The 15,698-nt window shown below is 39.6% G+C and overlaps 1 non-coding gene across 1 annotated transcript; it reads right to left on the reverse strand.

Annotated features, from left to right (window-relative positions):
- Nucleotides 1-15,339: 15,339 nt before the first annotated feature.
- LOC147934360 (small nucleolar RNA R71) lies at nt 15,340-15,446 on the reverse strand. The gene has a single exon (XR_015573322.1). It is a non-coding gene; the product is annotated as a small nucleolar RNA R71 (small nucleolar RNA).
- Nucleotides 15,447-15,698: the final 252 nt, after the last annotated feature.

Consider the following 15,698-nt stretch of genomic DNA (forward strand, 5'->3'; position numbering starts at 1 on the left):
TGGACTTCGTGGTAGGTTTGCCAGTGTCCAGGACGTTTGATGCTATTTGGGTCATTGTGGACCGGTTGACTTAGTCGGCATATTTTCTGGCCATTAAGAAGACTGATGGAGCAGCGGTCTTTGCTAAGAAGTATGTGAAGGAGATAGTCAGGTTGCATGGGGTGCCAACGAGCATTGTGTCTGATAGGGATTCTAAGTTCACTTCGGTGTTCTGGAGAGCGTTTCAGGCTGATATGGGCACTAAGGTGCATATGAGTACAGCTTATTATTCCTAGACAGATGGACAGTCAGAGAGGATGATTTAGACGCTGGAGGATTTGCTGAGGATGTGTGTATTGGATTAGGGAGGCCATTGGGCAGATCACTTGAGCTTTGTAGAGTTTGCTTACAACAACAGTTATCAGGCAAGTATTAAGATGGGTCCTTATGAGGCTTTGTATGGGAGACCGTGTCATACACCGTTATGCTGGACTCAGGTGGGGGAGAGGAGCATTTACGGGGCAGATTTTGTTCAGGAGACCTCAGAGAAGATTCGGGTTCTCAAGCTGAACATGAAGGAGGCTCAGGATCGGCAGAGGAGTTATGCCGATAGGAGGAGCAGAGATCTTGAGTTTTAGGTAGGAGACAGAGTGTACCTCAAGATGGCCATGTTGCGGGGTCCGAACAGGTCATTGACTGAGACTAAGTTGAGTCCGAGGTATATGGGTCCGTTCAGAGAGATTGAGCGTGTTGGACCAGTGGCTTATAGACTGGAGTTACCTGAGGTTATGCGTGCATTCCATAAGGTTTTCCATGTTTCTATGTTAAGGAAGTGTCTCCGTGAGGATGATCAGTTGTTAGCTAAGATTCCTGAGGATCTTCAGCCTAACATGACTTTGGAGGCGAAACTAGTGAGGGTTCTCGAGAGGAGGATGAAACTGACTTTTTCTATGGGTGGTGAATGAATGATGTATGGAATGATGAGTTATGAATGAATGGATGTCAGGGTGTTTCAATTCCCCTTATGCAATTGTAGTATAAGAGGTGTCAATCCAATCTGAGTGTTTGTGAACAATCAAGATGTGCATATGAGTCTAAGTCAAGCCAAATGTAAAGGATGTTTGTCACTAACAATCCTATAATGAGATATGAAATGCAGAAAGTAAAAACAACTAGAACAAGATACTAAATGCAAACAGAACAGACAAATTAAAGCTATCATGAAACTAGAACAGAAATAGACATTATGCTAATGAACTAATGCAAGACAAGTAATGAACAGAAAACTAAGTGAATGCAATAGAAATGAAACAGGAATGAAACAAGACAATCACAAATCATAAACACAAGTTCTGGGGACGAACTCGAGCAGCACTCGACCGAGTGTGGGTCGAGTACAGGGTCGAGCTAGACTAAACGTGAAAACAGAGCAACACAAGAAAAACAGAGCAATGCAAAAACTAATCAAACAACAAGCAAGCAATGATATTTAGACTAAGATATTAATAAACAAAGAAGACCTTGAGGAGGGATTCATGGGCTGAACTAATCATTGTGGTTATCTAACTTGGTCAATAAATCTCAAGCAAACTTTGAGCTGATCTCTAGACATACTATTCTAAGACATGTTTAATCCACTCTCATGGCAAGAAACAATCAAACCTATGCATTTCTAGACTTGTTCTCACAAAGTAAAGAATCTACACAAGCAGACATTAAGCAATACATCTCAAACCAAATAAGACTTCTAATCTCTTAGGAAGCCTAATGGTAAGCTCTAGATCTAGCCTTATCTATGCTCCTTAAACATTGGTGTGATGCTAAGATGCTTGGAATCAAACCCTACCTTCTCAGATATAGGATCAGCATTAAGAACATCTATCCTAGAAGAGATCTACAACAATCAAGCTTGACCAAATCAAATAAACCACAAGATCATCCCAGCCTAACCCATCCTCAAGGTCCTAAGCAAACTACTCACAAGAACACATGGTGAAATAAGTCAAAAACCCAGAAAATATTGAAACTTGCATCATTAGAAAGATGAAACAGAGATCTACAATATTGATGAAGAAATAAAACTCGAAATCTTAATATCTTGAAAGTTATGAAACCAACAAAATACAAGAATCTAGTCTTTCTTTCTTAAACAAGTACAAAATCTAAAAATAAAAGAAAGTGCAAAAGGAATAAATCTAAAAAAGGTAAAAACTAGGTTTTAGACTCTCTAAAAAGCTGGACTCTTTGGTGGCTGCAGGTACAAGGGCCTTATATAGGAGGTGAGGTGGAAGTCCTAAAAATACAAAAAGTCAAAGCAGTCAACGGCTCGGTACACTCGACCAGTGCTCGGTCGAGTGGCTGGTCGAGCTGGCTTCTCTCGTGCATTCTCCACTCGGTCGAGTCCTTCTCAGCACACGGTCGAGTGTCTGGTCGAGTGTGCGGTCGAGTTGGACTCTGGACCTTGATTCTTCAGCCTTAACTCTCTTGTTTTCTCCTCAGGATTGCTTCACTTCTCCTCAGCATTGCTTCCATGCTCCTTAAGCTCCAAAATCACCTGTTTATGCATGAAAAGATGCAAATGCAATGCAACTATACTCTAATGCATGATTAGTCCTAAAGCTACACAATAATGGCCTAAATGGATAGCAAAAGATGCAAAAGTTGTGAATAAACTAAGGGAAAACAAGGTAAAATATATGAACATCAACACCCCCAAACTTAGTCTTTGCTTACCCTCAAGCAAATAATCAAGACAAAAGAAGGTAGGTGAGGTTTGAAAGTGGGATCTCAGCTCCTAAAGCTTGCAAATAGACTATCTAGAATCAATGTCCAAGTTACTGGTACTATGATGCAAGTTGAATGAGCTATACTTAAAGACTTTAGACAAGCATATCACAACTTTTATTGATTTGAGCCTTAGACATCCACATGCATTCAAATCAACCATTTTCTTTAACATTCATTAATCAAGAACATGAATCAATTCTATGCAATGCTTAAACTCATTTGGCTTGGAAATAAAGGCTTTGAGACAATGATGGTCTCTTTTTAGAGTAGGGCTTGTCAATATCAAGGTTCTCTCATGAAAATGGATTGAGCTTTAGAAGAATGCTAAAGGTAAGAACACCTAGACACATACAAGAATAAAACCTTGTCTACCCAAAGGCTCCCAAAGTGTTTTATCCTAGCAATCTAAACCCAAATGATCCTAGTTCTACCCTTTAACTTCTTCTTTTCTTTTTCACCCTTCTCTCTTTTGGTTTTCAAGTCTTAGGAGATGTTTCTTATTTGATCATTCTAGTGGGATGGGAGATTCTTACTTATTTGCTATGGTTCTCTTTTCTTCTTATTCTTAAGACATATAAGCACTTTGCTAGACTTTCCTTTTCTTTCTTTTCTTTTCTTTAATTAGAACCACTCTCAACATTTTTTACTTCCCATCCTTTCACTAGACTTTTACTTAAACACATTCTCCTCTTAAAGACTCTACCCTCTTTTCTTTCTCTTTTTCCTCTTTTCTTTTCTTAACAGCCAAGTCCCAAACCCAACAAGTGAACCACCTAGTCCTATCTAGTTTGAAAAATGCAAACTAGAACTACACAAGGCTTTGCTCTTGTCAGTTCAAACCTAACACTTTCTACCAAGCCCAATCCCAAAAATAGGCCTCACACACACAAGAATAAACATGGCTTGAAAGAAGGTTTGGTTTAGGGGTAGGGGAACTGATTCTTAATGAGGAAATCAGCTACTTGGATCAACAAGAGTGGTAAAAAGGAAGAAGATGATCCAAATATGTATATGGTATCCATGAGTTTAAAGCAATGCACACATTGATAATTGAAAGTCAATATTAGGTTCTTATAAATAGGAAATGGTTTCAAATCTCAACATGCTTCAATTTAGACCAAATGCAATGTAGGAATTCAAGGCTTGGTTCAATCTTATGCTTCTAACCACTCAACTAGCATCAAAGTACTATTAACTTGGACATTGATCCTAGTCTAGTGAATAAACAAGCTAACAAGGGAATACTCATCATAGATCCCTAATGTAAATACTATACAATCCTACATGAAACATGCTAAACAAGATCCTAATATGCAATGCAAACTACATGAACACTCTTTTTTTTATAAAGAATTTTGCAAAAAATTTCAAATTTTTAGGGTTTTTCTATGCCTTAGATGCTATGCAAGTATTAACATGATGATGCTAAAAATTTGAAATAAGAAAACAAAACACAACATCAAATGCTATCTCAAACCCTCCCCCAAACTTAAATCACACAGTCCTCTGTGTGAAAGAAATTTGATTGAGGATTCAAGATTAAAAACAAAGAAAACAAAACACAACATCAAATGCAATGATATTTACAAGTGAAGGTGATAGTGGTACCTTAGGGATTGTGGAAGTAGTCGTCCACATCCATCTGCATGCTGTCATAGGAGTAGTTGGGGTCTTGTTGATGACTTGGAGGTGGAGATTGGGGCAGCTCGACGATGGGAATCGACCGGCACTCGGTCGAGTACGTGCTCAAGTGGGGGGGTCGAGCTGGACTCCGAGTCTTCTTTTCCTCTTCTATCTGGTCTCCCTTGCTTCCCTGATCATGAAAATACCAAAACAAAAATCAAAATACTAAAAACCTTAAACAATATGTACAGGGATACCTTAGGGACTTCCTCCCTAGTGAGCTTGTTTAAAGTCACTAAGCTTGACCTTTGATGCCTTTTTAGACATAAGGAGCATCCTGGAGAAGCATTGTGCACTTCTCAGGTGTTTCCTTTTCTCCCAAATACTTCTTAACTCTCTGAACATTGACTGTGAACTCACTACCATCCTTGTTGAGAAGTGTGGTAGCCCCAAATGGTAGGATCTCCTTTATCTCAAAAGGGCCTCCCCATCTACTTTTCAACTTCCCAGGGAATAACTTGAGTCTTGAATTGTAAAGCAAAGCTTGGTCTCCAGCCTGTAAGTCTTTGATGAGAATCTTCTTATCATGGAAGGCTTTAGTTCTTTCCTTGTAGATTTTGGAGTTTTCATAAGCTTCCAATCTGATTTCCTCAAGCTCATGCAATTCAAGGCTTCTCTAGAACCAAGTTGGAATGGGGTTCTTCCTATAGGTGTCTTGAAAGCTGTTCTATAGGCCCAAAGTGTTTCATCAAGTTTACTAGACCAATCCTTTCTTGTTGCTCCTACTATTCTTGATAGAATGACCTTGATTTGTTTGTTTGACACTTCAACTTGTCCACTTGTTTGGGGGTGGTAGGCTGTAGACACCTTGTGCTTAACTCCATACTTCCTTAGCATTCCTTCAAAGATCTTGTTGATGAAGTGTGTTCCTCCATCACTAATCACAGCTCTTGGAATTCCATACCTTGGGAAGATTATGGTCTTAAAAAGTTTAAGTACCACTTTGTGATCATTAGTAGGGCTGGCAATAGCCTCTACCCACTTGGAGACATAGTCCACTGCCACTAATATGTAGACATTCCCATTTGAAGGAGGATTAAAAGGTCCCATGAAATCAATTCCCCACACATCAAATATCTCAACTTCGAGAATTGGGTTTTGGGGCATCTCATTCCTTCTTGTGATATTTCCCATTCTTTGGCAAGCATCACACTTTGTGATGAACTTGTGAGTGTCCTTGAATAGTGTAGGCCACCATAGACCAGCTTGTAAGACTTTCTGGGCAGTCTTGAAAGTTGCAAAATGACCTCCATAAGTAGAACCATGACAATGCCCTAGCACTCCTTCAACTTCATTTTCTGCTATGCACCTTCTAAACAACCCATCTGATCCCTTTTTGTATAAGTAAGGTTCATCCCAATAGTACCCATTGATGTCCTTGAGGAGCTTTTTCTTCTTATAAGGGTCCATATCTGCTGGGACTTCTTCACACACCTTGTAATTGACTATGTCAGCATACCAAGGTAGATCTTCACTTTCAAGTGCCATCCACTCCTCCATCTCATCCTGCTCGATCGTGTGCCCAAACATACTCGGTCGAGTGCATGCTCGAGTAGGCGGTCGAGTTGGAGGCCGAGTTGTCCCTATTTGCATCAGCTTCTCCTCAGGCATTGAATCATCGATTGGAATCTCCTCCTCTATCCTCATTCTGGACAAATGATCAGCTACTCCATTCTCTATCCCTTTTTTATCAACTATTTCCATGTCAAACTCTTGGAGAAGCAGAATCCATCTTAAAAACCTTGGTTTTGTGTCCTTCTTTGAGTAGATGTGCCTCAAAGCAGCATGATCGGTGTACACAATTACTTTGGACCCTACTAAGTAACTTCTGAATTTTTCAAAGGCAAAGACCACTGCTAGAAGCTCTTTCTCTGTTGTTGAATATCTTCCTTGAGTTTCATCCAAGGTCCTGCTTGCATAGTGAATAACATGCAGCTTCTTATCTTTCTTCTGTCCCAGAACTGCTCCTACTGCAAAATCTGAAGCATCACACATAATCTCAAATGGAAGATCCCAGTTTGGAGCTTGGACTATTGGGGCTGATATCAAAGCAGCCTTGATCTCCTTGAAAGCCTTCAAGCAATCTTCATCAAAGTTGAACTCAGTCTCCTTGCAAAGCAACCTTGTCAATGGCCTAGCTATCTTTGAGAAATCCTTGATGAACCTTCTATAAAATCCAGCATGACCAAGAAAGCTTCTTATGTCCTTGACTGTTTTTGGTGGTTGAAGTTGAACCATGACTTCAATTTTTGCTTTGTCAACCTCAATACCCTTCTCTGAAATATTATGACCAAGAACTATCCCTTCTTCCACCATGAAGTGACACTTTTCCCAATTCAATACTAGATTTGTCTCCTCACATCTCTTTAAAACTCTGCATAGATTAGTGAGACAAGAAGAAAAGGAATCTCCATAGACAGAGAAGTCATCCATACCCCTCTCTCTCAACGTATCTTCAAATTTAAGGCTTGTGTCGTGGTTGACTGTAAATCTGTTCCCCTGACCCATGATAAATTCAGCATCCAGGTAGGTTGTCGGTTCATAGGAAGACTCGGGAACCACTTTGATGTAGCTAGTCCGCCACTATACTTCTCGAACTTGAAGTTGGGTAGTCAACTGGTTATATTTGAGTTCTCTTTCCTACTAAACGAAGAAAAAGCTCGTGTAGCTGAACTTTACTACGTTCAATCCCTGTTAAAAGGTTATGTACAGTTACAAGCAAGTCAGGTTTACCTTGACAACAAATTACCAGGACTGGATATAGAAGCGTCTCCCCCACACGAGGTCCAGTTCAATATAAAAGAATGGGGAATAGAAGCACCTAGCCAAAATGAGGTCCCGTCGTTTACGTTTGGTGCTGTCACTCCTTCTGAGCAGAATGCAGCACAAGGACAACAATTTCCACAAAAGCAGTTTATGGAGATGTTGCGAAAGAACGACCAGGTTCAAGCGAACAACTTTGGTCAAGGGAACTTTCCATCAAAACAGCACTTCAACAACTCTACTATGGAAGCACAAAAACCCACGTCTTCTCAAGAAAGCAAGAACGACCTTATTCTGTTGCAACTGCTCATGGAGTTTCAAAAGCAGAAAGTAGCGCAAGGACAACAATTTCAACAAAAGCAGTTTGTGCAGGGTTTTCAAAATAATGCCCAGGTTCAAGGGACAACTTTTGGTCAAGAGAATTTTCCACCAAAACAACAGCTCAGCAACTTCCAGCAAGGTTATAAAGCTCCTATTCAAGCACAAGAAAACGCGGCAACAGATCCTCAAGAAAGCACGATGGAACTTTTCTGGCAACAACAGATCATGGAAAGTCAGAAGCAGAATTTACAAGGACAACACCTTCAGCCAAAGCAGTTTGTGCAGGGTTTTCAAAATAACTCCCAGGTTCGAGGGACCGAATTTGGTCAAACGAGTATTCCACCGAAACATCAGTTCAACAACTTCCAACAAGGTTATCAAGCTCCTATTCAAACACAGGCAAACGCGCCAACAGCTCCTCAAGAAAGCAAAACCGACCTTTTATTACAGCAACTCATGGAGAGTCAAAAAAATATCATAGAAGGGCAGAAGCAAAACACCAAGGAGACTAAAGACCTATATTTCAAATTGGAGGGAATTTACAATGACTTGAATGAGAAGTTTGAATCACTTGTACAACATGTTAGAAAACTCGAAGTTCAGGTGACTCAAACTGCAGAAACTGTGAAGAAACAAGCTGAGACAAAGGCAAAAGCGTTTTACAACACCTCATCCATCCAAGAAGAGAATGACTATGTGCCTATCTCAAAGGAAACTACTCTTAAGTTAAAGGATGTGATCATGCAACCTAAGCCAGACGAGCCCTCTCCAAGGGAACTTAAGAGAGGAGAAACAAGCAAATTAGAGATAAAGGCAATTTCTAAACTGGAGAATCTGGGAAAGTTTGTTGTTCCATACAAAATCAATGGAGAAGAATTCAAGGAGTTTCTTTGTGATACAATGGCTAGTGTGAATGTCATGTCCAAGACCACAGCAGATAAGAAAGGATTTCTGTATTTACCATCCTTTCGATAGAATATGCAGATTCATCTTCTGCAATTCCTCATGGATTCTTGCCTGATGCGTTACTTCAAATAGGAAACTGTTTTTTTCCCACTGACTTTCACATTGTCGACATAAGAAAAGACAAGCACAAGCCGTTGATCCTTGGTTATGAGTTCCTAGCAGTTGTTGGAGCGTTGGTGGATTCTTCTAACAAGCGAATCTCTTTCACCAAGATCAACAGAAATGTTTTCTACCCTGCTCTTCCTATCAAGAGCTCTAGTTGTATGACCTCTACAATGGAGAAGCTGAGTTTAAAGCCTGGTGATGATAAGAAACCCATGACTTCTAAAAAGGTTGTCAAACTAAAAGCCTGAGTGTAAAAATAATCAATGTATGAAATATGCAAGTCCACTCTATTATTTACTTCTATAATTCCACTTCCACAAAACTCTTTAACTTCGAAAACCGTTTCTACTTGCTTCGGATTCGTCAATCGTCAGAGAAGAACTGAAACCCCAATTGTTGTGTTCTTCGTCGAGAGTTGAAAGAAGTTCAATGACACAGACGTCTTGTCAAAAAAAAAAAAAAAAAATGAGACACAATCACACACGTTTGATGTTGCTTTTTTTGATAATGTGCCCACACTCCACTACGTCGTATCAATAAAATAATCGATTTTAGGTTTTTTTTTTTGGTAGGAGAGGGGAGACAATCTCCCGATTTATTCATAAAAAAAAAAAAAAAAAGAGTGCTTGTCGCTAGTGGCTCGTTGGTAGCTCAAGCATGGGTCAGTGCTTGTGACTACGAGCTCCAGTGATCGAGCACACTTACCAAACCAAAAAAAAAAAAAAAAAAAAAAAAAAGAAAAAAAATTACAGACGTGGTTGGTCCTTCAAAACAACGGGGTCTAATACGTGGCATCTATGTCATCAGTTTTTCACGGCCAAGTATTATAGAGAAACATAGAAGAAAAAAAAAAACAAAAGAACAATTTTTTTTTTTGGTAAAAAAGAACAGAATTTTAGATTATAAGTTTAAATTTTCGTTAAGTAATGTAATACCCGCGAATCAAAAATTGAATTTTTGGTAGGGGTATCAATCGACACAGCTAGTATTGTCGATCGACATCATGTGCACATGGGTTAACTGGTTCAATTTTAATCCTCCAGTTTGCGTAGCTGGTTTAGGAGAGCCCTAAGACTCGAGTTTATTAGGGAAAAACTCGACTCCCAAAGTCTTTTAGCCGCTTTTTCACATCTTAAAAGGAAAGGAGAAGAGAACAAATTTTCTGTGAGAATTCTTGAGGTTTTGGTGGATTCTTTGTCTCTATGGGGTGAGTTTCTTCCTGGAGAGTGTGGATCCAAGGCTAGGAACATGGTGGGAAAGTTGCTATGGTGCTAGCTTCGTCGTTTGGTTAGAAATCTCATTGTTTTTGGCAAAGTTGAGTGTATGACCATGGCTTATCTAAGGTGAGATCTCTGTTTCTGTGATTTGTGTGATGTGTTGTCGTTTTCTTGTGAGTTCTTTGTGATGTGTTGTCTTTTTCGTGAATCCTGAGGCTTAGATCTGTTCCTGGGATCGTGTGGGACAGATAGGAAGAAGCTTGGAGGCGAGATTCGTAGTTTTGGTTTGAAAGAAAGCGATGTTCGGCATTGGTGTCGGTCCGGGTGTCGGTTGACACCATGTGGAGGTGTTGGTCAACACTGTTAGGGTTTCAAGGATGTCGAGCAAGGTGTTGGTTGAAACGACCCGACTCGTTTTTTTCATAATACTAATATAATTAAATATCCCATAATATTTAATTACAACCCAAACAATAAACCAACAACAAATCAACATGCACATCGGAAGACAAACCAAACCAATTCCACTTTAATATAAATACAATACTAATCATAACCAATAGTACAACCGAGATCCTAGATCATCCTCCTCCTTATCGCCATGATTCCACGCTACACATTCCATGCACCACAAGCACAATGAGATGCGTGAGTATTACCATAAATACCCATTGATGCGATCCTCCCGTCTACGAGCTATACACACAAGCAAATCAAGAGTAGAACCACAAATAAAAAATGACAAACCAGCCATTAAACAGAACATCTGATAACATATTCCCCACACCTACACATCATCACACAAAATAAGTCATACAACTCAATCGCTCAGATAAGCTCATGGTCACGCACTCACCTTATCAAAGTGATTATAACAACAAATACAACCAGTTGAGACTCTCCTAACGTCTGCAACTGCCCAGAAAACGCCCTACAACAAACCACATAACCAAAAACGACTTTATAGCAAAACTGGACAGAAGCATCAAAAAAGAACAGTCTCAAAGACGATACCGTATAATAAACACCAACCGTTAACTATAAAATCCCTCCATTGAAACGCTAGCCCTAGACGTCACAAAGCTCCCCACAAATTTCAGCACAATCAGCGCTCAGGTAAAACCGAAATCGATCCCGAAACATCCACTGGTCGAAAACGAATGTTCCCTTGTGTCTCACTACTCTTGGGACAGCTCACCAACCTGTGATCCATGCTCCCGCACCCATAGCATCCCTGACCACCTTGGTGAAACCCTACAAGCTGCCTCTTTTATTTAAAGAAACTAGGACCCCTCTCAATCAGCATCACAGAATCTATAAGTCTCTCATCCCTAAAAGTTTTTTGCCTTCCAACTTTCTATTTTTCTCTCAAGGGATCGAGAGTCTTTAATTTCTTGAGAACTAACCCTATTGATCTCGATTTTAGCTTCTTCTCTTTTCAAGGATTCACCAATGGCTCCAAAGGTAAAGACATACCAAAAGAAGGGAACTAGATCGACCTCCACCGCTGCCAGAACCGGAGAAGACGTTGTCGATGCTCGCAATTCCCGAGGAGGAGAAGACGTTTCGCATTCCCATCCATTGACTGGACGTTTCTGAAACTGACTATTTTTGTAGGTGGTGGTGAATGATGTATGGAATGATGACTTATGGATGAATGGATGTCAGGGTGTTTCAATTTCCCTTATGCAATTGTAGTATAAGAGGTGTCAATCCAATCTGAGTGTTTGTGAACAATCAAGATGTGCATATGAGTCTAAGTCAAGCCAGGTGTAAAGGTTGTTTGTCACTAACAATCCTATGATGAAATGGAAAGTGCAGAAAGAAAAACTACAAGAACTAGGAGCTAAATGCAAATGGAACAGAGTGATTATGACAAACAGAAATAGAAACTATGGAAATGCAAGTATTAAACTAATGCAAGGTAAGTAATGAACAGGATACTAAATGAATGCAACAGAAATGCAACTAGGGTGAAACAGGACAAACACAAATCATAAACACAAGTTCTGGGTTGGAACTCGAGCACGCACTCGATCGAGTGCTGATCGAGTGCAGGGTCGAGCTGGGCAAATACGCAAAACAGAGCAACACAAGAAAAACAGAGCAATACCAAAACGAATCAAACAACGATCAAACAACAGGATTTAAGCTAAGAAATCAATAAACAAGGAAGGTCTTGAGGAGGGATTCATGGGCTGGACTATGGTTGAGGTCATCTAACTTGGTCAACAAATCTCAAACAACTTGAGCTAATCTCTAGACATATTTTTCTAAGACATGTTTAATCCACTCTCATGGCAAGAAACAATCAAACTCTTGCATCTCTAGACTTGTTCTCACAAAGTAAAGAATCTACACAAGCAGACATTAAGCAATATGTCAAAAAAATCAAACAAGACTTCTAATCTCTTAGCAAGCCTAATGATAGTCTCTAGATCTAGCCTTATCTATGCTCCTTAGACATTGGTGTGATGCTAAGAGGCTTGAAATCAGATCCTACCCTCTCAGATATAGGATCAGCATTAAGAACATCTAGCCTAGAAGAGATCTACAACAATCAAGCTTGACTAAATCAAACAAACCTCAAACACAACCCAGCCTAACCCATCCTCAAGATCCTAAGCAACTACTCACAAGCACACATGATGAACATCAAAATCATAAACCCAGAAAATAGTGAAACTTGCATCATTAGAAAGATAAATCAAAGATCTACAATATTGAAGAAAGAATCAAACTCAAATTCTCAATATTAAGAAAGTTATGAAACCAACAATATTGAAGAATTTAGTCCTTTTCTCCTTTTACAAGAAGTACAAGATCTAAGAAAAAATAAAAATGCAAAAGGAATAATTCTAAAAAAGGTAAAAACTAGGTTTTAGACTCTCTAAAAAGCTGGACCCTTTTGGTGGCTACAGGTTGATGTTCATATATTTTACCTTGTTTTCCCTTAGTTTATTCACAACTTTTGCATCTTTTGCTATCCATTTAGGCCATTATTGTGTAGCTTTAGGACTAATCATGCATTAGAGTATAGTTGCATTGCATTTGCATCTTTTTATGCATAAACAGGTGATTTTGGAGCTTAAGGAGCATGGAAGCAATGCTGAGGAAAAGTGAAGCAATCCTGAGGAGAAAAACAAGAGAGTTAAGGCTGAAGAATCAAGGTCCGGAGTCCAACTCGACCGCACACTCGACCAGACACTAGACCGTGTGCTGAGAAGGACTCGACCGAGTGGAGAATGCACGAAGAGAAGCCAGCTCGACCACCCACTCGACCGAGCACTGGTCGAGTTGACCGAGCCGTTGACTGCTTTGACATTTTGTATTTTTAGGGCTTCCACCTCATCTCCTATATAAAGCCCTTGTACCTGCAGCCACCAAAGAGTCCAGCTTTTTAGAGAGTCTAAAACCTAGTTTTTACCTTTTTTAGATTTATTCCTTTTGCACTTTCTTTTATTTTTAGATTTTGTACTTGTTTAAGAAAGAAAGACTAGATTCTTGTATTTTGTTGGTTTCATAACTTTCAAGATATTAAGATTTCGAGTTTTATTTCTTCATCAATATTGTAGATCTCTGTTTCATCTTTCTAATGATGCAAGTTTCAATATTTTCTGGGTTTTTGACTTATTTCACCATGTGTTCTTGTGAGTAGTTTGCTTAGGACCTTGAGGATGGGTTAGGCTGGGTTGATCTTGTGGTTTGTTTGATTTGGTCAAGCTTGATTGTTGTAGATCTCTTCTAGGCTAGATGTTCTTAATGCTGATCCTATATCTGAGAAGGTAGGGTTTGATTTCAAGCATCTTAGCATCACACCAATGTTTAAGGAGCATAGATAAGGCTAGATCTAGAGCTTACCATTAGACTTGCTAAGAGATTAGAAGTCTTGTTTGGTTTGAGATGTATTGCTTAATGCCTGCTTGTGTAGATTCTTTACTTTGTGAGAACAAGTCTAGAAATGCATAGGTTTGATTGTTTCTTGCCATGAGAGTGGATTAAACATGTCTTAGAATAGTATGTCTAGAGATCAGCTCAAAGTTTGCTTGAGATTTGTTGACCAAGTTAGATAACCACAATGATTAGTTCAGCCCATGAATCCCTCCTCAAGGCCTTCTTTGTTTATTAATATCTTAGTCTAAATATCATTGCTTGCTTGTTGTTTGATTCGTTTTTGCATTGCTCTGTTTTTCTTGTGTTGCTCTGTTTTCACGTTTAGTCTAGCTCGACCCTGTACTCGACCTACACTCGGTCGAGTGCTGCTCGAGTTCGTCCCCAGAACTTGTGTTTATGATTTGTGATTGTCTTGTTTCATTCCTGTTTCATTTCTATTGCATTCACTTAGTTTTCTGTTCATTACTTGTCTTGCATTAGTTCATTAGCATAGTGTCTATTTATGTTCTAGTTTCATTATAGCTTTAATTTGTCTGTTCTGTTTGCTTTTAGGATCTTGTTCTAGTTGTTTTTACTTTCTGCATTTCATATCTCATTATAAGATTGTTAGTGACAAACAATCTTTACATTTGGCTTGACTTAGACTCATATGCACATCTTGATTGTTCACAAACACTCAGATTGGATTGACACCTCTTATACTACAATTGCATAAGGGGAATTGAAACACCCTGACATCCATTCATTCATAACTCATCATTCCATACATCATTCATTCACCACCCACAGAAAAAGTCAAGTTTCAATTTGGCGTCGTTGCCCATTTGAGTGTGTTTTGTGACATTTAAGATCATTATTAGTCTAAGATTAAGTTCGTTTAAACACTTGTGAAGTTACTGAACTCGAATCTTCCTTTGCTTGGCTGTTTTGAGTTTCAGGTACCCACTCGACCACCTACTCGACCACCACTCGACCGAGCTAGGATCGAGCACTTGATCGAGCCAGAAGCCGAATCCAAATAGCCATTACTTCCCAGTCGACTCGACCACCCACTCGAGCCTGCGCTCGACCGTGTACCTGTTCAAGTCTGTAGTAGAGTTTGTTGATGCACACAAGGTCAAAAGGCAAGGACAGTCTTCAAAGGCCTATTGACAACATCCACAGGCTACAAAAGGGTTTGAGACATAAGCAAAGAAGAGTAGTTCAACAACAAGAAGATCAAGACATCATGGAGCAACCAGCTATCCATGAGCAGAGACCAAGGCACATTGGTTCAGGAGATGCACCTAACACACACAACCAAAGAGCTGGTATTGTGCCTCCTGTTGTGGCCAATAATAATTATGAAATAAAGAGTGGTTTGATCTCAATGATACAAGCCAACAAATTTCATGGGTTGCCAATGGAGGATCCACTAGATCACCTTGATGAGTTTGACAGAATCTGTGGACTCACAAAGATCAATGGAGTGAGTGAAGATGGATTCAAGTTGAGGCTCTTCCCATTTTCTCTTGGAGACAAAGCTCACCTTTGGGAGAAGACTCTTCCTACTGGAGCTATCACCACATGGGATGCATGCAAGAAAGCTTTTCTGGCCAAGTTCTTCTCCAATGCAAGGACTGCTAGGTTGAGGAATGAAATTTCTGGGTTTGCTCAAAGGAATAATGAGAGCTTTTGTGAAGCTTGGGAGAGGTTTAAAGGATTCCAGACTCAGTGTCCTCACCATGGCTTCAGCAATGAGTCACTTCTAAGCACATTGTATAGAGGAGTGCTTCCCAAGATAAGAATGCTTCTTGATACAGCCTCTAATGGAAACTTTCTCAACAAGAATGTGGAAGAAGGATGGGAATTAGTTGAGAATCTTGCTCAATCTGATGGCAATTATAATGAGGATTATGATAGGACCATAAGGGGCTCCTCAACTGATCAAGAGGACAAGTATAAGAAGGATTTGAAGATGGTCAATGAGAAGCTTGACAAGAT

The sequence above is a fragment of the Camelina sativa genome, chromosome 11, assembly GCF_030686135.1.
Source record: "Camelina sativa cultivar CO46 ecotype springtype chromosome 11, ASM3068613v1".
NCBI lineage: Eukaryota > Viridiplantae > Streptophyta > Magnoliopsida > Brassicales > Brassicaceae > Camelina > Camelina sativa.